The sequence below is a fragment of the Typopeltis vanoorti genome, chromosome 15, assembly GCF_054136105.1.
Source record: "Typopeltis vanoorti isolate ZY-2024b chromosome 15, IOZ_Tvanoo_1.0, whole genome shotgun sequence".
Taxonomy (NCBI): domain Eukaryota; kingdom Metazoa; phylum Arthropoda; class Arachnida; order Uropygi; family Thelyphonidae; genus Typopeltis; species Typopeltis vanoorti.
Window position 1 is genome coordinate 120,307,705 of NC_143563.1, and position 22,564 is coordinate 120,330,268.

At 37.5% G+C, this 22,564-nt stretch overlaps 1 protein-coding gene across 5 annotated transcripts in view; it reads right to left on the reverse strand.

The window, feature by feature from the left end:
- The window catches only part of LOC150099108 (protein disulfide-isomerase A5), a 953,872-nt gene that overhangs the window by 55,975 nt on the left and 875,333 nt on the right, over positions 1-22,564 (reverse strand). The gene's annotated exons all lie outside the window — the stretch shown is intronic.

A 22,564-nucleotide genomic window follows, 5' to 3' on the forward strand; every position in this document is an offset into this window, starting at 1 on the left:
CGCATGCTTAATCTCTTTATTCATCCATCTCACACCTAAATTATTTAACCTTCTCACCATTGGAATACATTGCGTCTACTAGATAGTTTTTGAAAATACCCCAAGCTGCATTGATCTCTTTTCCAGCTAACTCCTCATTCCATGCTACACCCGCAAACTGTCTCCTGAGCTCTTCATAATCACCCCCTTGTAGTTCCACATATACCCTTATCTCACAGGGGTCCTCGCACTGCTGGCGACCACCCAGGTAATCACCTCATGGTCACTCTCACCAATTGATGGATGATTTGACACGTCATTTATAATTACATCCTCTGATGAGATGACCAAATCCAAGACCCTTAATCCTTGTGTGCCCTCTGTTACATACTGTCTGAGGTAGTTATCCCTCAAAAACTCATTTTCTTTACTTCCAGTTGCTATCTCATCATTCCAGTCTATATTGCCATAATCAAAATCACCAATAATGATCACCATTTTCTTATTTGCTTGGCTAATTTGATTATACATTTGACTATCACCACCATCCACATTACCTGGTCTATAACAACATCCCACAAGTATTTGATTCCATTCACCTCTATTTCACACCAAACTGCCTCAAAACCTCTGGCACTATTCCCGTCTTGCATCTCTACTTTGTATGGAAATAACTGTTTCTCTATCATCAACAGCACTTCCCTCCCTTTTACCCCTTCTATCCTCACGAAACATATCATACCCTTACATCTCTATTCCTGTCAGGATGTCATCCTCTTCAAACCATGTCTCACTTATTCCGACAATCTTTGGGTGAACAGACGCAATTAGTGCAACCATGTCATCTGCCTTGTTTCTTATACTTCTAGCATTGGTATACAAACACAACAGCTCATTTCTGGATCTACAGCTAGTTCCACTGATACCACTCACTCGATGTGATGTCTCCATGCTCGACTGGGGTCATTTCCCTTTCTGCTTCTTCCTTTTAGAACCCTTTTCAATTCCAACTGTTTCCTCTTGATCCCTGGTCATCCCATTCCTTTCCTGCCTACACATGCTCTCACCTCCTCTTGGAGCATCCACCTTTCTGATGCTGTGCACCCCGAGCCTCCCCCTTTCCCTGCTCCTCTTGCCCACCCATTCTCTCATTTTCTGTACTCATACCACTCACTTCCCCATTCATATTCACCTCTTCAATCTCTCCTGTCTTACTCTCCTGCTCTTCCATATCACTCCCCTCTCGATCTGATTCATTCTCTCTATTCACTTCTCTACCATCCAGCAGCAGTCTCTCGAAGAGACTCACACCATATCCACTCAAATGTAGTCCATCGCTCCCATACAGCTCACTTCGTCCCTCAAACTCATTCCACACATTAACAAACTGTACTCCCATCTCCTCACACATTTCAGCCAGCATATCATTCACAAACGTTGCTCTCTGCCTCATTTCACCACAGTCATACCTAAGCAACACACTGACTACCCTTCCTGTCACACTATTCTTTTATCCTTCCAAGCAGCCTCCTGATATCCATTCTGACATGCTCTTTGTCCTCTCTCAAATCATTTGTACCAATCAGTACTATTAACTCTTTTGCTCGCTCCTGCCTCATATCCAATGCTTCAAGAACTCTACTCATTTTACTGCCTGGGAAACATACCTTGTGCAATCTATCCTCTAGCACACCTTTAATTATGGAGTCGCCAAACAATGCCACTCGCTCATATTTCATTAACTCTTTTATGCCATCATGATTTATTTTAATAGTTTTGACCTGAATTCTCTTAATTTCATTCTGCATCCATTTCATTTCTTGTCTCATCCAACCCAATTCAACTTCCGAATCTCGCGACACATTCTCTCTATCATTCAATCTTTCTAACTCTCAACCCCCTCTTCTCACTTTCACTCTAGAAAAACAGAAACATTACATTGGAATATTTCAACAGTAATCTGGAGGCTCACAAACAATAGCCAATAACCAAACCCTTTATGGCAATGCACAAAATCCTGAGCATAAAAAATCTGAAACGCTACTTAACGTTACTAAGGAATTACTTCAACAATACCTATCGTAACAACAGAGACATGTATTGCATAACACAACACACCACAACTCTTTACACTCCTAGATCCCTCAACAACTCATAAGGTTCTGCAGTGAGATCACATCTCATAATCAAGTTACTCAACAACCTACTACAAAATTTAAAAAAACTTGATAATTACAGAATATTAAAACATGAACTGTGGAAGCCATATCAACACAATTAATATAGCACTCGCACCTATTTATACTTCACAAATCATCAGCATCCAATGCCTACTTTCCATCCATAAAAATACCAAACATAAATAGTGTATGCTAATCCCATCTCTTTACATAAGCTAACCCTAGCTTCACAGTAGATGGGATTAGCACTGATTCATCAAATTATCCTCATTAGCTAATCACTACATTTAACTTCCAAGTCACAATACCTTAACTGATAATAATAATGATGATAATTATTATTATTATAATATAACATTTGTACTAAACTGAAGATATAATATGTGAATAGTTTAAATGTAAATAGCTATATGATAATGATAACACTCTGTCGAATTAAAAAAAAAAAAAGGACGAAATATATATACATTCTGAAAAATTATGGATACAACTACTGTGTTAGAGTAAAACTTGAGTTTAATATCAACCAAATTCAATACCTGATGCTTCGCCCTTTATATCAAGGTCATTATCCAGAGCATACGCAATATATACAGAGAAACAAGCTGCGCTACAATCTACATGGTTTGCTAAAGTTCTTGACAAACCGTTACTACAATTATTGGCCTGACTTCTGGTGAAAAAAAAATAAGAAATAAACTCTTTATTACATCAAAGATAGAGTCTTATTATTATTATTATCTATTAGGTTACAAAACTAAATTGGGCTGGAGAGCAACATGTTTATATATATATATATATAAAAAAATCAGCTAATGCCTTTTTATTCCTGTATATATATAGGGAGTAGGTGAGGCCGTTTTTAGCCCTATCTAACTTTTGGAGACTGAGTGGGCAGTTCAATCTCCACTGGTACCCAATCAGAGATAGCTGGCCCAAGGCTATCATTAATTAAGCGGCACGCAGTGAAGAGTGACTGCTCAACAAGTGCCGCCATCTTGTGGTCCCTAACACTCGTATTTAATGTCTGAAATAATGTGTCCATGGTCGATTTTCTTGAGTTTTACGGGATGAAAAACCCGAGTTTCTGGGAGAAAAAACCCGCTTGCCTGTACCAGAGATCGAAAAAAGGCTTAGAAAAATTTCCTCTAGTCGCGGACTAGACTCGAAATCAAGTCTTCTTTCTTGCTGCGAAATGCCGTGGTGTGCAAACACTACATCCACTGAGTAAACAGGTTATGATGATAATTATAGTTAAGATAATTAATATGATGATAATTTAATATATATATATATATATATATTAAAAAAAAATGTGATTATACATATAAATTTCAACCAATTGGTATGGAATAGTTTCCAATAAAAGCTGAAAATTACTTAAAGTCCTCAAGTATGCTAAATACTAACTAGGCTGAATATGTGCCATCCAAATTTTTTGAAATTTTATTACACCATGTTTCTCATGATTTTCAGAGAATTAATTAGAATTTCCAATTGATTGGAAAAGTACCTGCTCTTCCATCATACAAAAACCCGGTATGAAAGAAAATTTAAAGAAACTTGTGAAATTCTGATTAACCACCCTAATCTCAACAATAATGGTGGCATAAAAATTCTAAGAATTTGGATGGCACATATCCAGCCTACTTAGTATCTAGCATACTTTAGGACTGGAAGCAATTTTCAGCTTTTATTGGAAACTATTCCATATCAACTGGTTGAAATTTATATGCATAATCTTGTTTTTTTTTTAATATATATGTATATCAGGGGTCGCCAAACTTCTTTGCCCGTCGACTCCTTCAAGAGTTTCTTGATGTTTTATCAACCCCCACTATTTTACTATTATGTAATTATAATAGGACAAGCGAAAAAGACGCTTATGTGAGTTTTTAGATTGTTTATTTTATAGTTGCAGTGTCTATTGTATGTATAATATAGTATAAATTATTATATTACTGCTACTACTATTACTATCACTAGTAATATCACTGGTATTACTAGTGATATTAATATACTGGTATTACTACCAGCCCTTCTCAATTCTTTAACATAGAGAAGTTTAGTTCGTGAATGAATAACGATTGAAGTATAATATGTATGTCGATGAATTTTAGAACGTTAACGCTCACTTTTATGTCGATGGCAAAAATGAGACTGGGATCGAATACGTGTAAGTATAAGTAAATAAGCAACCATGCATGTGTTGCCATCTCGCTCCCGCCACGCCGGCTGGATGGGAACCACCGACATCCATTTATTGGTAAATACGTCATTTTGGCCTACTTCATTGGCCTCTGTAACTATTTTCATGACCTTGCTCCATCTTACAGGTCTTATTTATGTCACTGTTCCTACGATTCACTTTTAATTGCGTTGTCATTCAGGATGGAAGTAATCCAAGTTAACCGAATTAAATATTACCTGTACAATGATGTCTTATATTTTTCTATCGAACCCTGAGCCTGAATCGACCCCTGGGGTCGATATCGACCACTTTGGCAATTACTGATGTATATAAACATGTTGTTCTGCAGCCGAATTTAGCTTTGTAACCTAATATATAATACTAATAGGACTCTAGCTTTGATGTAGTAAAGGTTTTTTTTTTTCACCAGAGGTCAGGCCAATAATTGTAGTAACAGTTGGTCAGTCACTTTAGCAAACCATGTAGATTATAGTGCAGCTTGTTTCTCTGTATATATTGTGTATGCTCGAGATGATGATGTCCAGTCGCCGATGATGGAAAATTAGGTAGGGCAATAGTGAATGCAGAAGATGTCAAAATCTTGCAGGAAGACTTGGATAGATTGGAGTTCTGGGCTAAGGAGAATGGATGTCAATTTAATGTGACAAAATGTAAGGTTATGCATTTTGGGGTGAAAAGATTAGCAGCAGTATACCACATTGGTGGAACTGTACTCCAAGAGATTGATGAGGCCAGGGACTTGGGGGTGTTGGTGGATAGGGAGATGAAGTTTAGGGGGCACATTGCAAAATGTGGCTAAATCAGCTCATCATCTCATTTGGTTGTTAAAAAATACTTTGACGAGCAGAGACAAGCAAGTTATTGTATACCTCTGTACCGAGCCTTGATAAGACCTCATCTCAACCACTGTGCCCAGATTTGGTCACCTAGGTTTCTTCTTGATGGGGAGGAGGTGGAGAGGATCCAGAGGCGAGTGACCAAGATGATAGCAGGTCTATGGAATGAACCTTATGAGAACAGGTTGAAGATTTGTGGGCTGCAGAAATTAGTTGATAGGCAGAAAAGGGGAGATATGATTGAGACATTCAAATTGCTTAAGGGTTTCTATAGGATTAATTCAGAGGATATTTTTGAGATCAGGACTGGTGGTGGGAGAACCAGGGGACATCTATGGAAGCTGGGCAAGAGTGTGGTTAGCAAGGGTGTTAGAGCTGGGTTCTTTACTTTTAAAGTGGTAAATGAGTGGAATAAGCTGCCAGAGTCTGTTGTGGGTGCTATGACAGTGAATCAGTTCAAGGCAAGGTATGATAGATACTGTGTGAATGTCGAATAGTTGTGTGGACATGATGTTTAGGGTCTCCCTCGATGAGACTAAGGACTCCCTGGAGTCGCCTGTAATAATAATAATAATAATGATGACCCTCATATGAAGGTCGAAACGTCGAGTGTTGATTTCAGTTTATATTAAACTAAAGTTTTACTCTAACATTGTAGTTGTCTCCATAATTTTACAAAATGTATTCTGATCACCGTGGAAGCATGAAAGAAACGGGAAATATATATATATCATGCTCCCCCCACAAGGGTGGGGCTGACAGGGCTCTAGCCTGGAATTAGGGGGCCCATCCTGTCGGATCAGCCAGTTAAGTGAGACTAACAAAAGACAAAACGAAACTTTACAAATATGAATGAATATGTGCTGAGAGCTTTTGCAATAATTTCCAACCCATTATCCATCTTTTCAGACTTATGGGTACTCTTCTTCTGAACTTCCCATTCGAAAGGATTTAGTTTAGTTTCTGGTTTTCGTTCGCCCATCTTGCTTTCTCCTTCAACACTAAACACAATTAAAGGCTTGAAAAAATATTTCAGATCTTATAAAGGTATGCTAATGACAATGTTTTGGCACAAAATATTAGCAAATATTGACAATAAGAACATTATTATAAAGTAAAGGAATATCTCTCGAGGTCGAGTCCACACTTATAAAAGAATTAGTGCAAGAGATACAACACTAATGTGACTCATGGGAAAGTGTTATCCAAGAAGCAAAAGTAGTTGCTGAAGCAATCGGTGTGCAACCTCAATTTTGCAACAATCGAGAATCTACTGTAGAACCTGAACAAGATTTCAAAATTTTCGTAATTCATCCAGTATTGAATTTCATTATGGATGATTTATAAACAAGGTTTGAAGCAGCAGATAATATGTGAATCATACTCACCTATTTTAAATTTCCACAACTTGAACAATGGTCAACTTATCGCAAAAGCAGCAAAACTCGTGAACATGTATGAAAAAGATTTGTCAGAAGAGTTATTGAATGAAATTCTTAAGCTTAAAGGTATTCATAAGATAGTTTTCAGCACAGAAAAACAAGTTCGGTGAGACTTCTGAATGCAAATTATGACAAAAACCTATAAGGTATATTTGCCAACATCTGCCTTGTCATTAAACCATTTTGCACAATATCGGTTGCTGTTTCTTCAGCTGAGAGATCATTCAGCAGACTGGTCAATTCATTGAAAACAGGGCAAAGGACAAGTAGCCAAGAATGACTTAATCACCTAGCAATTTTGTGCATCGAAAATGATTTGGCTAAGCGAGTTGATTTTACTGATATTATTGATAAATTTGACAAAAGCTAGAAAATATAATTTGAAGTAATTTTGAATAATATTATTACTTTGTATTATGTAATGTTTGTAGTATTTTAAATAAATATTGCTTTTGTCTTATCATTTAAACTAATTGATCATAAACCCTGTAGATTGTATAGCAATGTGTTATCTTTAACCTGAGCGACAGGTAGGGGACCTGTCAAAAATCCTGGCCTGGGGCCCTGCTTCAGGATGTGAAGGCCATGATATATATATATATATATATATATATCAGGAGCAAATATTCCAGGTGTGTAGTGCTCATCCACAAAATATCAGTATCACTGATATTATATTTTTCCATTTATACCCGTTAAAGACTACCCTAATTATTTGCAGACTTTGCGTGATTCCTAAAATTAAACACAACATACTAATGTTTCATTGCCCTCTTCACGAAGCATTAGTGCTTCTGATGAGGGCACTTTTTTGCACGTAAACATTGCGTCACATTCGCGTTAATAGCCCGGGTGTGCTTTCAAAATACATACACATTTGCACCCAATGAAAAGATGTAAAGAGGGTGCAGTGGGTCAAATTCTTAGCGTTCTAGTATTTTTAAATCAATGAGAAGGCGAGGATGGGTGAGCTCACATTCAGAGCTCTTCCAGCACCTAGCGGCTGTGATTGGTTATTGTGTCAACCAATCCAACTGAATGTTGTCACTTGTTATGAGTTGAGCACTTTCTGTATCCGATGGCTGTATTACAAACAGCTGTTACACGTTTTCTTGAACTGAAAATTTGAAAGTGGATGTTAGGAGAAAAAACCTAAATGTTTCTCTTGATATGCAGTATAGCATCTGTTGAGGTTGCAAAGTTTTTTAATGGTATAGAGACATTTTTATTCTAGTCTTTGGAAACAACACAGTAAAAAATATATCTATTCCTGAATAAAAATGAATATTCTATGTATTATAAGACATTGTGTTCTACAAAAAAATATACCAGCATATTTCAGATTGATAAGACAGACAACTGCTGATACTTAACAAAAAACAAAAAAAAAAAAAAAAAAAAAAACCTAACGAATATGGGATTCTTGAAAGTGTGGATAATTCCGATAATGATCGGAAGTTATGTACACCGAGTCTCAGTAAACAAAAGAAAATTCTTGGAAAACAGAGCAAAATATACACAAACCAGAGAAATACATATAACATTGGCAAAAATTTTAAGAAATGATTGGCTGCTACATCAAACCATATTTATTCCTATCATACACTCTGTCTCCTTGTAAATTTTTTTTTTTTTTTTTTTTTTTTTAAATTATGCCATCATAAATTCACTTATTCACATCTAGACTTTATAGGCTCGTGCTATTTGCTCTACTCAGCAACTTACAGGATGCACATATTACAAATGTTAATTATTAACAATTCATTTAGCATTAATGAAAGTACTTCTACTCACACTTATATTTTCCTTTCATTTCCTATTCTCACGTCTTATAAATGATGGTTCACATATTTTCATCTTTGAGTATTTCAAATATACCAACCAAATATAGCATTCTATATTTGGTTGGTATATTCAAAGTTATCCTGTAATTAATTGCATGAGACCAATTAAGATGAGAGCTGATGTGCTATGCACTCTCAAAACTTTCATACATCGATAAAAATGTAATCATACGGTCATGTGCATCTGCAGAGGGGAGGGACTCCCACGGGATCTAATAAAAAAATTCAACAAATTATAATCGTAAAAGTGATTGAGATATGTAACTTTACACCCTCGACCATGGGACGCTGTTTCTGTCTTAAAATTTTATTATGGGTTGGTCTGTTTCGGCCCATGGTGGAGTAGCCATAGAACACGTGTTTTATTGCAGCAATAAAGCACGTGTTCCTGTTTTTGGTTCATCTTTTTCTGATTTGCGAAAAAAATGTTCATTACTGTTATGAACAATGACCAGTGTTCATTTTCCCCATGTGTCTAGTGAAACAAACTTAAACAGAAGGTAAGTGTAGTAATTTAATATTATTATACTTGTCAGTTTTATGATTTTTTTGCTTTTCAACTGAAATAATTTGATTTAGGATTAATTAATTTTTAATTAATGCAATTTTTTTATATATGAAATTGTGCTAAAAGCTGTATTATTTCTGAATACTTTTTTTTCCAAGAATTAGAGATCATTAAAATCAATGTAAAATGCATTTAGTTTACATCGACAAATAATTACATCAAAAAATGATAACAGATGTTTATTGATGTAATTATTTAATTACACCAATAATTATAAAAATTTATTGATGTAATAGCTTTGCCCTTCCTGTAGAAAATTTTCTGCAGAAGGCAATGCATACGGTCAAATTGACGTGAAATTTGTAGTATGGGTTGCATAACCCATACAACAGCATACCCAACCAAAATGGACATGCAATGCCATTATGTATATCATATATATATATATATATATATATATATAATTATAATTATTATTATTACGGGCCACTCCAAGGAGTCCTTAGACTCATTGAGGGAGGCCCTAAACATCATGTCAAGAACAAATATTCAACATCCACACAGTATCTATCATAGTTTGTCTTGAACTCAATCCCAGTCATGATATCCACAACAGACTCTGGCAACTTATTCCACTCATTCACCACTCTCCAAGTAAAAAACTTAGTTCTAACACCCTTGCTTGCTAACCACACTCTTGCCCAGTTTCCATGGATGGCCCCTAGTCCTCCCACCACCAGTCCTGTTCTGAAATATATCTTCTGAATTAATCTTATAGAAACCCTTCAGTAATTTGAATGTCTCAATCATATCACCCCTTTTACGTCTATCAACCAATTTCAGCAACCCACAAATCTTCAACCTGTTCTCATAAGGTTCATTCCATAGACCTGCTATCATCTTGGTGACTTGCCTCTGGATCTTCTCCATCTCATCTCCATCAAGAAGAAACCCTGGAGCCCAGATCTGGGCATAGTAGTCAAGATGGTCTTATCAAGGCTTGATACAGAGGAACAACAACTTGCTTGTGTCTGCTCGTCAAAGTATTCTTCAGTAACCAAGTGATTTGATGAGCTGATTTAGCCACTTCTGGAATGTGCCCCCTAAACTTCAACTCTCTATCCACCAACACTCCTAAATCCCTAGCCTTGTCAATCTCCTGGAGTACAGTTCCACCAATGTGGTATACTGCTGCTAATCTTTTCACCCCAAAATGCATAGCCTTACACTTTGTCACATTAAATTGACATCCATTCTCCTTAGCCCAGTCCTCCAATCTAGGTGTCATCACACCTAGGGGAGGTGTGATGTAATAATAATAAACTCTCCCCTTAATAACATTTTGCCAGACTGGTTGGCTGAGTGGTTAGCATATCAGTTCTCCAGTCAAAAGGCCGCAGGTTCGAATCCCACTGTGGGCATGGATGTTTGTGCTTGTCTGTGAAAATACTAGTGGCGGTGGTACATGCTGTTGGTGTAGATGATGAGAGTAGTAGTAGTAGTTAGTGGATTGAGTGATGGAAAGTTGTAGAGTAGGTGCCCTCCCTCGATGAGTCTTTGAACTCCCTGGAGGTGTAATGTAATAATAATAATTTTAATAACATGTAACAAAATGTTTCTTTATCTTTCTTTGAAAGATAATAAACTGTTGTTAAAAATAAATAAATATATATATATATATATATTCATTTTGATAAACTATCGACTACTAATGTGTTAAGAATAATTTACTTTAATTTCCTCACATTTCATATTAGGATCATATCTAGTGTGTGTGTCTGTCTGTGTGTACACACACACACACACACACACACACACACACACACGGACAAAAAAATTAGCACACCTGAAAGAAAACATGGTACAATGGCGAAACTAATCAAATAGATAGAGTGCGGGGTGGTATGCAAATGATCCAAGTTTGGTGCAATTGTGCATGCCCGCACACACACACCCTGTGGTGGCGCTGCAAGCACGAACTGATAGCCTTATAAAGCTGGCATGTAGTTGATAGCCGATTAAAGCGAAAAGCACTGGCCGACGCAAGCCAGAGTATAGAGTGACAATAATGAAGGTAGACACTAGAGACGTTGATTTAAGCAACTTACAGACTTTGACAGAGGCATGATCATTGGCCTGAAAACTAGAGGGTGGTCGGTGCACCGTATAGGTGTGGAAATAAACCGTTCTGACATACCTTCCGACAGTGGTGGGAGCTGTGGACACGTTCCGGCACTGCCACACGGTAGAGCGGCACCGGTCGGATCAGGAGGACCAATGCTAGAGAGGATCGACGGATCATGCAGCAAGCACAGAGGGATCCCATGGTGATCCGGTCCACTATATAGGCAGATGTAGGGTCTCCTGTGTGCCCACGAACCATTTCCCGACGCTTCACGGAGGCGAATCTACGGTCCCAACGCCCCTTATGTGTGCTCCCATTAACACCGCAACATCGCCAACTCCATTTGCAGTGATGCCAGGTGAGAGCAACGTGGAACGCCACAGATTGGCGACGTGTGGTCTTCAGCGATGAGTGCTGCTTCGTCTTGAGGACAGATGATCATTGTGTCCAGGTGTGGAGGACCCCTGGTCAAGGACACAATCCTGACCTCACTATTGAGCACCACACCTCCTACACTGCAGGCATTATGGTCTGGGGAGCAATAGTCTACGATAGCCGATCACCCCTCATAGTGGTACGTGGCAGCGTACCACTACGAGGGTGATACATCAGGCCGTAGGATGTCGTTCACATCCTACGGCCTCACGTTCTCCAATTCCTGGCCGAGATACCAGGAGCGTTATACTAGCAGGATAACGTCTGTCCGCACATGGCTCGGGTTGCCCAGGCCTGCCTACGTCGTGTACAGGCACTTCCATGGCCTGCCTGCTCCCTGGACTTGTCCGCTATCGAGCATGTTTGGGAGCAGCTGAAACGTCAGCTCTCACTGTGCCGCAATATCTGGGATTTGGAGCACAGTGTCCAACATGCGTGGGCCAGTCTTTCACAGAACAACATCAGGTGTCTGTTTGCCACCATGCCAGACCGTATTGCAGCATGTAATGCTGCACGAGGCGATGCAGCGAGCTATTGACCGGATTGCGTACCACAGATCTCTTTGTAATTGTCCTTCGGCTCTGTTTTTGCCATCATGTGCATCACTCACCTGTATCATTACACCAATAAAATTTTAGTTGAATCCTATGCTTCCTTCTTGGTGCGCTAATTTCTTTGTCCGTGTGTGTATATATATATGTGTGTAAAAAGTTTTTATATATATATATATAGACAAGCTATATTACATTTCAAACAGTATGCCAAAGTGACAAAGATTTGATCATCTGTTATTCTTCTGGCCTGACCACTAGTAAAAAACCTACATCAAAACTGAATCCTATTCATAACATGGTCAGAGAACAGATTCATATTAATACTTTTGATACAGTAATAGTGTATTAAATGTTGATTACGTGGCCTAATCAACAATTTAGCATAAATGTTTGTTGTAATTAAGGCTAATATGCTGGAGTAGTACAGTCGTAATTATATTATATAACAAACTCTTAGAACCAAAAGTTATGTAGGTAGAATATGTGCTATCGATATTCTTGGGATTTTGAGACTAATATTATTATTATTTGTGACACCTCCAAGGAGTCTGAAGACTCATCGCGGGAGGACACCTACTGTACAATTCTCCATCTCCACCACTACACTGAACCTCTACTACAAATCATCTACTGCCCACCACCACAACAAGCATTTTTTGTCTGTAAATTGCATGTGTTCTGAAGGGCCGATATGTCTTTGTGGGATGAAAAATCTGGGTTTCCGGGAGAAAAAATCCCTGCTATCTCCGTATGAGATCGGAAAACTCACCTTTGATTGAAAAATCCCATATAAAGATTCCTCTTGTCACAACGAGAATTGAACCCAGGTCTTTTCCAATCGAAGGGTGCAATGTACCATCGTTCTTCCTATTGTGCTATTGAGGCACTTAAAAAATTCAATGCTTCAGACCACCCATACGCAGTATCCTCAAACTAGTCAGACATAAAGTCAGCACTCATATATGCTTTGGTACAATGTAACGAACAGCTGCCTTTCCAATCAATTCTATGTAGAGTATTCAGGGCATGATATCAGAGAGGCCAGATTTACCATAGTTATTAAATTTAATGTGTCATTTGTGTTATTTTTTTTAGATAGGAATTGTGTGTTCAATTTTACCTATATAAGGCAAGTTACAGGTGTATGCATACAGTAAGTATACTTCAGGGTGGGTCAGAGAGGAAGTATTCTCTTTATTTTATCTGATATTCCTTTAACGTATGGAATGGCTACAGTTTCATTGTAATCTAGTTTAGAGATTACATCTACATTACAATTAATGACTTCCAGATGTCTTGAAGTACAAGTCCATGGTTTCGATTTAATGTGCCTTGTGATCAAATGACTTCAAAAGATTCCCTGAAACTATCCAACGAAATTATTCTCTTCTAAGTGGACGAAGCTTGCCACTTTACTATGCAACATTCTGTGAGGATGTGTGCTGTTTCCCCTTTTTTCTTCTCTCTTGTTTTTGACATCACTTACATTATTTCCAGATGTCCTGAAGTGCAAGTCCTTGGTTTCGATTTAATGTGCCTTGTGATCAAATGACTTCAAAAGATTCCCTGAAACTATCCAACAAAATTATTCTCTTCTAAGTGGACGAAGCTTGCCACTCTACTATGCAACATTCTGTGAGGAGGTGTGCTGTTTCCCCTTTTTTCTTCTCTCTTGTTTTTGACATCACTTACATGTTCTTTTTTAAGGATTCTGAAACTTCTCCCAGTTTGACCTAAGTACACCTTTTCTCATGAACAAGGAATCTTATATATCCCAGGATCTTTGTGGATTGAAAAACTGTTGTTAAGAAAACTTTGTAGAGTGTTAAATGGTTGGAAGGCTGTTCTGATGGAGAATGATTTTAATAATTAGACTACATTTCTTGATGTGTTGCCAGTTTATAGTAAAGAAATCATGCCTTTATAATTAATTCTCGGGTTAACAGGGACAGTTCATCAGAAAATAAAAGTTGTTTTAGTGACTTTTTTTGTGTAGCAGTTTTGGAGGAACTGAATAAATAGGATTTGAAGTTCTTCTTTTCTTTTAATATCAATTTGAGTATCAATCTAATAGACAAGATTAGGTGTTGGATACACTATTCATAAATTATTTGAAAGGCATTAAAACATCAAATGAAATAAATTATAAAAAGACGTTTATTAACTGGCTTATAATTTAAAAGCCACCTTTCAGGTGGTTCACTATCTTTTTCCATTTATAGAAAGCTAACACACAGGAAGATATATACATAAACAATCACATCATCATCATCATCCACCAAAAGTATGGTATTCTACACACACAAACAAACTAGGGCTATTTGTTCCAATGATACAACTCTTTCCACAGAACTTAAATATCTTCGCTATACTTTCCTGGCCAATGGCTACATCTACAAAACAGATAAAATATTACATGGCCCTCCTACTTCCCCCTTCAACACACACAAGAACAAAATACCATTATCTCAATTCCTTATGTCTCAGGTACATCTGAAAAGATAGTCTAATACTAATAAAAGTACTAATAAAATGACCTTCAGAACACATTTGAATTATGGCATTCTTCTAATCTGAAAGCCTTTGCCCATGCTGTTATATACTTAAGTCATCCAACAGAGTCTCTACATCATCTTCAACTATTGCTCTTCTCAGCTTAGCATCATCAGCAAAGAATTAAATATTTCCCTTCAAATCATTTAACATAACTCAACTCCTCATCTCTCTTTGATATTCATCCATCAGTCACCTTCAAATCCAAAATCACTGGATCCATTATCCATCCCTGGTGGAATCCTGCCAAATGCTTTTGCAAAGTCCAGAAATATCACCAGGTAGCCATTTCCTTTATCCAACTCGGCTGTCTCTTTATTATAAAAAAAGTAAGTATATTATTAAGATAAGATGACCCGTCATGAAACTATGTTCCTGTCCACCAAGTTCTAAAGTCTATCTTTGCCATTTCTCCAATACCTTCACAACTCCTGAGATATTGATTGGACTATAATTTTGCTATTTCTGTCTTGGATCCTCCTTTATGCAGTGGCACTATTCTGAAGAAGGGCACTATTTTGCCCTCTTCCAACTTGGCACCTTCACAGAATTGATATTTATATTAATAAAGCTTGGTTGGATGAGATGCCCATTCCCTTGCACCTTCTTGTAATAACACATGAGCTGATATACCATTTAATCCCATTGTTGTGTTCGTATTAAGGGTATACAGTCTGATAATGCTTGTTCAGATACCCCTTGACCATTTCCAATCAATTCTTATGCTATGACACCTCAGGTTGCCATAATATCCTGCTTTATATTTCCACATATACCCCCTTCTAAGATAAAACAATGTATGTTTGTCTATCTATCTATCTATCTATCTATCTATGAGGTCATGATCACATGAATATTTATCCCAAGAGAAGGCAGTATGGCTAGACACTGATAACTTCTCTGATGCTATGAGACCAGATCCAGAACTCTCAAATATTGTGTTCTGTGCATTACATGCTGTCTCAGATAATTATCTCTTCATAGCTATACAAGTTTCATTTCCTTCCTCCCTGTGACCATTCCACTTTCCAAACTATGTTGTTCATATAGTTGAAATTCCCCACATAATAACTCTTCACCTGCACCGAATTGTGATAATTTTGCAAAGTATACATTTATATTCTTTTGTAACCCCCCCCCCCCCCACCAGCTTGAATGAAATATATAGTTGGCTGCTTATAGCAGCAGCCAACTATATATTTCATTCAAGCTGGTGTCCATTTCACACCAAACAGCACCAGAATAGTTTTCGGCACCCCCTGTCCTCCTGATGTATGTTACCCTTCTTGGCTTCAATTCTTCTGCTATCGCTAGCAAAAACCCCTCCTTCCATTGTGCTTCCTTTGTCCTCTCTGAAAACACTACATCCCTTGCATTCTATACCTATGACTATTATCATCTTCAAACAACACAACCAAAGCTCACTAATGCCACAAACTCCTTTCCCTAATTCCGAATAACCTCCCTTACATTTTGTGTTGATTATTCCATAGGTTAAGAACCTGGGGAGGTATTCGGCATCATGTGATTATTCTATAATACAACTTACTCATATCTAGGTTGTCTGGGCACATACTCTCCTTTATTCTCTTTAAACATTCTAATTTCCCTGACTCTGTACTCCCAAACTCTCATTCAACAATACTTTCTCAAGATGCCTAAACTCTTAATCCATTATAGTTCAAACCATCTGTCATGTATAACTCCTTCTATGTATCATAAAAACTCTGCACCATCTCTCCTGCAGAACCTGTGCTATGATTTATATGCAATCATAGCTGTTCATCTCAGGATGCCTATAACAATTTTTTACTTTATCGTATGCTCGTACTACAACCCTGTCATATCTTCATTCGTACCACACGTAACCTGCTAGATCATTTCTTTCATTTTCCTCTGTATACCCCTACAGCATAGCTAACATCCTTAATAAGCTTAGCTTACTTAGCTAACATACCTGCAGCATAGCTATGAAAACTCCATCTAAGCATGCTGTCTCACTCTCTCTCATTATAATACTATAATCTGGTCACTTTCTTCATTTTCCATCAATACATTCTTACTGTCACTTGTACCTAATGTATGCTAACCACCAACCTTGCTGTTCACAATTGCATTTCTTGCATAATGTTGTTTAAATCAGTGCTATCATTTTTCTTACTCTCCACACGCTTTTGACATACATGCTTATCAGTTTTGCTCTCTTTCCATAAAGCTTTCATTCCATGAAGTGAATACATTTTATACATGTTCAGCAAACAAAACTACACTTGATGGAAATCACTGTCTATTGTTCTGTGCATCAGTGCCATGATGTACAATGTAGTGTGTGTGTGTGTATATAAAAACTTTTAGTACCAACAAAACAAGCAAATGATCCTCACAAGCAATCAAAACTAACACTGATTTTTAGTGGAAGCTGTGGCATAGTAATTAAATAATAAAGTAACACGTAAAAACCACAGTGAAATCTTTAATTAGTAAAAATACAGATATTTCGTACTAAAATTAATAGTACATATTCAGTGTCTGTAACAGTAATAGGAATGGAATACAGGCAAACGTTCAATGGATCACCTATTAAAATACAATTTTACTGGCATGCTAGGAGATAATAGAAATGACAAATTAAATCTATTAAGATAAATGGTTTTTTACATAAGATAAAAGTCTCCCAGATCTTTGAGAGAGATCTTTGTGACAGTATGCACAAGCAAATAGAAGAAATGAGTGGAAGGAGGGTGATTATTATGGGAGATTTCAACTATGGTCGCATTGATTGGAGTGAGGAGATGACACACAGGAGGAAGGAAATGGATTTTATGTGGTTATTAAGGGATAACTATCTGCGACAGCATGTAATGGAAAATACTAGGGGTCAGAGAGTGCATGACCTAGTAATTACATCTGAGGATTTGGCTGTAACAAATATGACCACATTGCCACCAATCGGTGAGAGTGATCATAGGGTCTTGACTTGGGAGGTGGCTAAAGGTGTAGAATTTTCAATTAAGACAGGGTACATGTGGAATTATCGGGCTGGAAAGTATGACAAGCTTAGGATTCTCGTAGACAGGCTTATACGTTGGTTATGCATTTCTAAATCACTTAGGGAATTGAAACAACATAGATCCGAATATAAATTAAATTATGCTTTAATAAATATTTCCGATATTCCGGCAATGTCACATTGCCATTTTCAGAAGGAACTTACAAAAAGGCAGTTGTACACAGGCACTAACAATATAGTAACTGAGAATGAAGATAAGAAGCTATCGTTCTCCTAGAAGTCCTGATGGTGCCCTCTGGCGGGCTAAGTAGGCGTTCTTGGCCGTTGGGCTGAAGGTCTGCTGATGTATGCCTCCCAAATTTGGGGCAGTCGCATACAACCAAATTTGTTGAGGTTTGGAGAGTTTCTTAGGGCAGAGGCTGATTCCATAAATAATCTTTCGAATTTTTATTTGCTCCGGTGTAAATTATATATTATAATATAAATTCGAAGGATTATTTATGGAATCAGCCTCTGCCCTAAGAAACTCTCCAAACCTCAACAAATTTGGTTGTATGCTACTGCCCCAAATTTGGGAGGCATACATCAGCAGACCTTCAGCCCAACGGCCAAGAACGCCTACTTAGCCCGCCAGAGGGCACCATCAGGACTTCTAGGAGAACGATAGCTTCATATCTTCATTCTCAGTTACTGTATTGTTAGTGCCTGTGTGCAACTGCCTTTTTGTAAGTTCCTTTTGAAAATGGAAATGTGACATTGCCGAAATATCGGAAATATTTATTAAAGTATAATTTAATTAATATTCGGATCTACGTTGTTTCAATTCCCTAAGTGATTTAGAAAAGACAAGCTTAGGAGTTTGATTGGCTCAGTGCCATGGCATGTACAACTGCAAGGACTAGAAGTTGATAGTGCATGGGAGGTAGTTAAGAAGTGCTTGCATGAAGCAATGGTTGACTGTATACCTAGAGTCCGAATAATAAATCAAGTAGGGGTTAAATGGATGAATAACACCATTAAGCTTGAGCTGCAAAAAAAGAAACAACTATGGAGGGAATTTAAGGAGAAAGGTGACCGGCAGGCACATGAACGGTATAAAGCGCAGGCCAGAAGGGTGACGAGTGTAGTAAGAAAAGCAAAAAAGAATTACGAAAGAACATTGGCCATGCAAGCTAAAGAGAATCCTAAACAGATTTTTAGATATGTAGCAAGTAAAAGGAAAAAATGTACATGGCAGAATGATTTAAAAGAATGCCGATGGTAGGGAGGTAACTGAATCAGTTGAGATAGTTGAGTTACTGAGTGAGCACTTTGCAAGAATATATCATCCAGGTGGTGACACTGCAGAAACGAATAAACCAGTAGATTATATGGGAATTGTGGTGAATGAAGAGGAGGTGAGTGGTCTATTGCATAACCTTAATGTCAATACATCTGTGGGATTGGATGGTATACCAGCTCATGTAGTACGAGAAGCAGCTAAAGAATTGTCAGTAACCTTGACCATTTTGTTTAATTTGAGTCTCGGGTCTGGGTTAGTCCCGAGCGGGTGGAAGGAGGGGAAAATAGTTCCACTGCATAAAGGTGGTTCCAAGACTGCTGTTGTAAATTACCGACCGATTAGCATATCAGGAATCATTGTCAAGGTCTTAGAAAAATTAGTCAAGAAAAGAATACAGGATTGGATAGATGAAAATGGGATATTGTATGGGGGGACAACATGGTTTTGTGAAGGGTAGATCATGCCTCAGTAACTTGCTCACGTTTTATAACACAGTGAAGGCTGAACTGGATAGGGGTAGTGGGTTTACAGTGATACTGCTGGACCTTGCCAAGGCCTTTGATAGGATACCACATGGAACCCTAATCAGTAAACTGGAGCAGATGGGGATGGATATAGGTTTGGTGAGATGGATAGGAGGGTGGTTGAAGGAGAGATACCAGAGAGTGGTTTATTCAGGAGTGGAGTCAAAAAGACATCTTGTGGCTAGTGGAGTGCCGCAGGGCTCTGTTCTTGGAGCACTGCTTTTCAATTTGTTCATCAATGATATTGGAAAGGATTTGAGAGGAAGTGTTCACTTGTTTGCTGATGATGCAAAGTTGGGTAGAGCAATTGTGAGTGCACAGGATGTCAAAATTTTACAGGATGATTTGGATAGTTTGGAGGACTGGGCTAGGAAAAATGGATGTCAGTTTAATGTGGCAAAGTATAAGGTTATGCACTTTGGGGTGAAAAGAATAGCAGCAGTATATCGCATTGGTGGAACTGTACTCCAGGAGATTGATGAGGCCAGGGATTTGGGAGTGCTGGTGGATAGGGAGTTGAAGTTTAGGGGGCACATTGCAAAAGTAACTAAAACAGCTCACCAAATCACTTGGGTTCTGAAAAATACTTTAACATGCACAGACAAACTGGACTTCTGTGCCCAGTTATGGGCACCAGGGTTTCTTCGTGATGGGGAGGAAGTGGAGAGGGTCCAAAGACGAGTGACCAAGATGATAGCAGGTCTGTGGAATGAACCTTATGAGAATAGGTTGAAGATTTGTGGGTTGTAGAAATTGGACGATAGGCGAAGGAGGGGTGATATGATTGAGACATTCAAATTACTGAAGGGTTTTTATAAGATTGATCCAGAAGATATTTTTGAAAATATGACTGGTGATGGGAGGACTAGGGGCCATGCATGGAAGCTGGGCAAGAGCGTGGTTGACAAGGGTGTTAGAGCTAGGTTTTTTACTTGGAGAGTGGTGAATGAGTGGAATAAGCTTCCAGAGTCTGTTGTGGGTGCTACGATCGTGAATGAGTTCAAGGCAAGATATGATAGATACTGTGTGAATGTTGAATAGTTGTTACAGACATGATGTTAGGGCCTCCCTCGATGAGTCTGTCGACTCCTTGGAGTTTCCCTGAACAACAACAACAACAATAATAATAATAATATACAGTCATTTCTTTTCTATTTAAATTCGGTCGGTGTAAGATAGTTTCACAACTTTCTTTGAATAAGAAATAAAGCAGTTCTCCTCCATAGATGTAGATTCAAATATGAATGCTTATTCAAAGAAAGTTGTGAAACCATCTTACACCGACTGAATTTAAATAGAAATGACTGTATGTCTCTCTCAAAGATCTGGGAGATGTTTATCTTATGTAAAAAACCATTTATCTTAATAGATTAAATTTGTTATTTCTATTATCTCCTAGCACGTGGTAACAATTGTATTTTAATAGGTGATCCACTGAACGTTTGCCTGTATTCCATTCCTATTACTTCAGTGTCTGTAACAACAGACACTGAAGATGTACTATTAATTTTAGTACGAAATCTGTCTTTTTACTAATTAAAGATTTCACTGTGGTTTTTACGTGTTACTTTATTATTTCAAAACTAACACTTCTAAAAATAATAATTTTTTATTATTTTTAAAATAATAATGAATTTAGTGCACCTGTAAAATTGGTGATTTTTGTCTGTTTCATTGTGTTTTTAACACATAGAAAATTAGTGTTTTATAGTATATTAGTGTAGATTTTAGTGTATTTGGTATTTTATGACATATTTTCATTAAGATATTTCTATTATAATTATAAGTTTAAAATGGCACCAAAAAAGAAAAACAAATATACTGCTATAAAAAAAGCCACAGGCAAGAAGAAGAATTATCCCTGCAAATGAAGTTATTAGAGATATGGAGGAGGTTAATGAAATGAATTAACCTACAAAATAGCTAAAAGTCAAGAGGAGCTTAAATCAGAATACAGAGAAAAAGAAAGTTATGCAGAAAAATAGGAAACAACAAAGCACGGAAACAAGTAAGTCAGAAAGAAACGGAAATCAGGCAAGTGACATTATTCATAAAGAGAAAGAAGTTATTTGGTATGGTGACTCTAGAATAAAATATGATATTGATCAGCGAGTCATAACTTTTAGTTTTCCTGGGGCAAAAATTGAGAATATAAAGAAAGCAATTCAAAAACAGAAAAGAAAAGTAAACAAAATCGTAATTGTAGTAGGTACTAACAACTTAACTAGTGATAACTTCAGTATGAGAGAGGACATGAAAGGGTTGTTGGAAGATGCGAGAGTCAAATGTGAGAGAGTGAAAATCATCAGTATTTTACATCGATATCATAATAATGAATTGAGAAGAAGGGCTATGATTGGAAACGATTCAATACATAGGCTGTGCAGAAGGAATGGATGCAAGTTTATGGATATGTGAAGTGAGTTTGAGGGAAGATTGGATTTATATAAGAGGGATGGCCTACACCTGAATGGGTTTGGTATCAGGAGTCTGGAAAAACTAATTACTGGTATTAGACCTAACACAGAGAGTCAGGAAAACTAAATTATACAGGGAGGAATGGTGAGAATGCGAGTGTAAAAGCGGCAATGTTATCTAACTGTGTTAATGACGGAATAGGCTTTATAATGGAAATGTTGGAGAGGAGAGAACGATTTCGACTTTGTGTTCGTCAGGTTCAGACCCATCAAACATATGCAAAGATGTCTATGTGTATAAGACATTAGCAAAGAATAGAGATCTGCAAGTTGTCCAACTGTATCATGCAGATTGCAGACAAGAGTATACAAAAGAACATGCAGGTCACATCTGTACATGAATGCTAGGTATCAGAAATAACGGGGTAGAGTTAGTTGATTTAGTCAATATGTTAAGACCTCTGATTGTAGGCATTAGTGACACCTGGTTATCAGAATCAGACATACTAACTGGTATCAAGTATAATGGATACACTATTTTTTTTTAGGAAGGATAGAGAGGAGGGAGCATGCTGCTAACAATATTGGATTAATTGAATACAGTTAGAGTTGAGACCTATCACTGCAGCACTACTACTGTCCGACAACTGATCCGAGACCCTA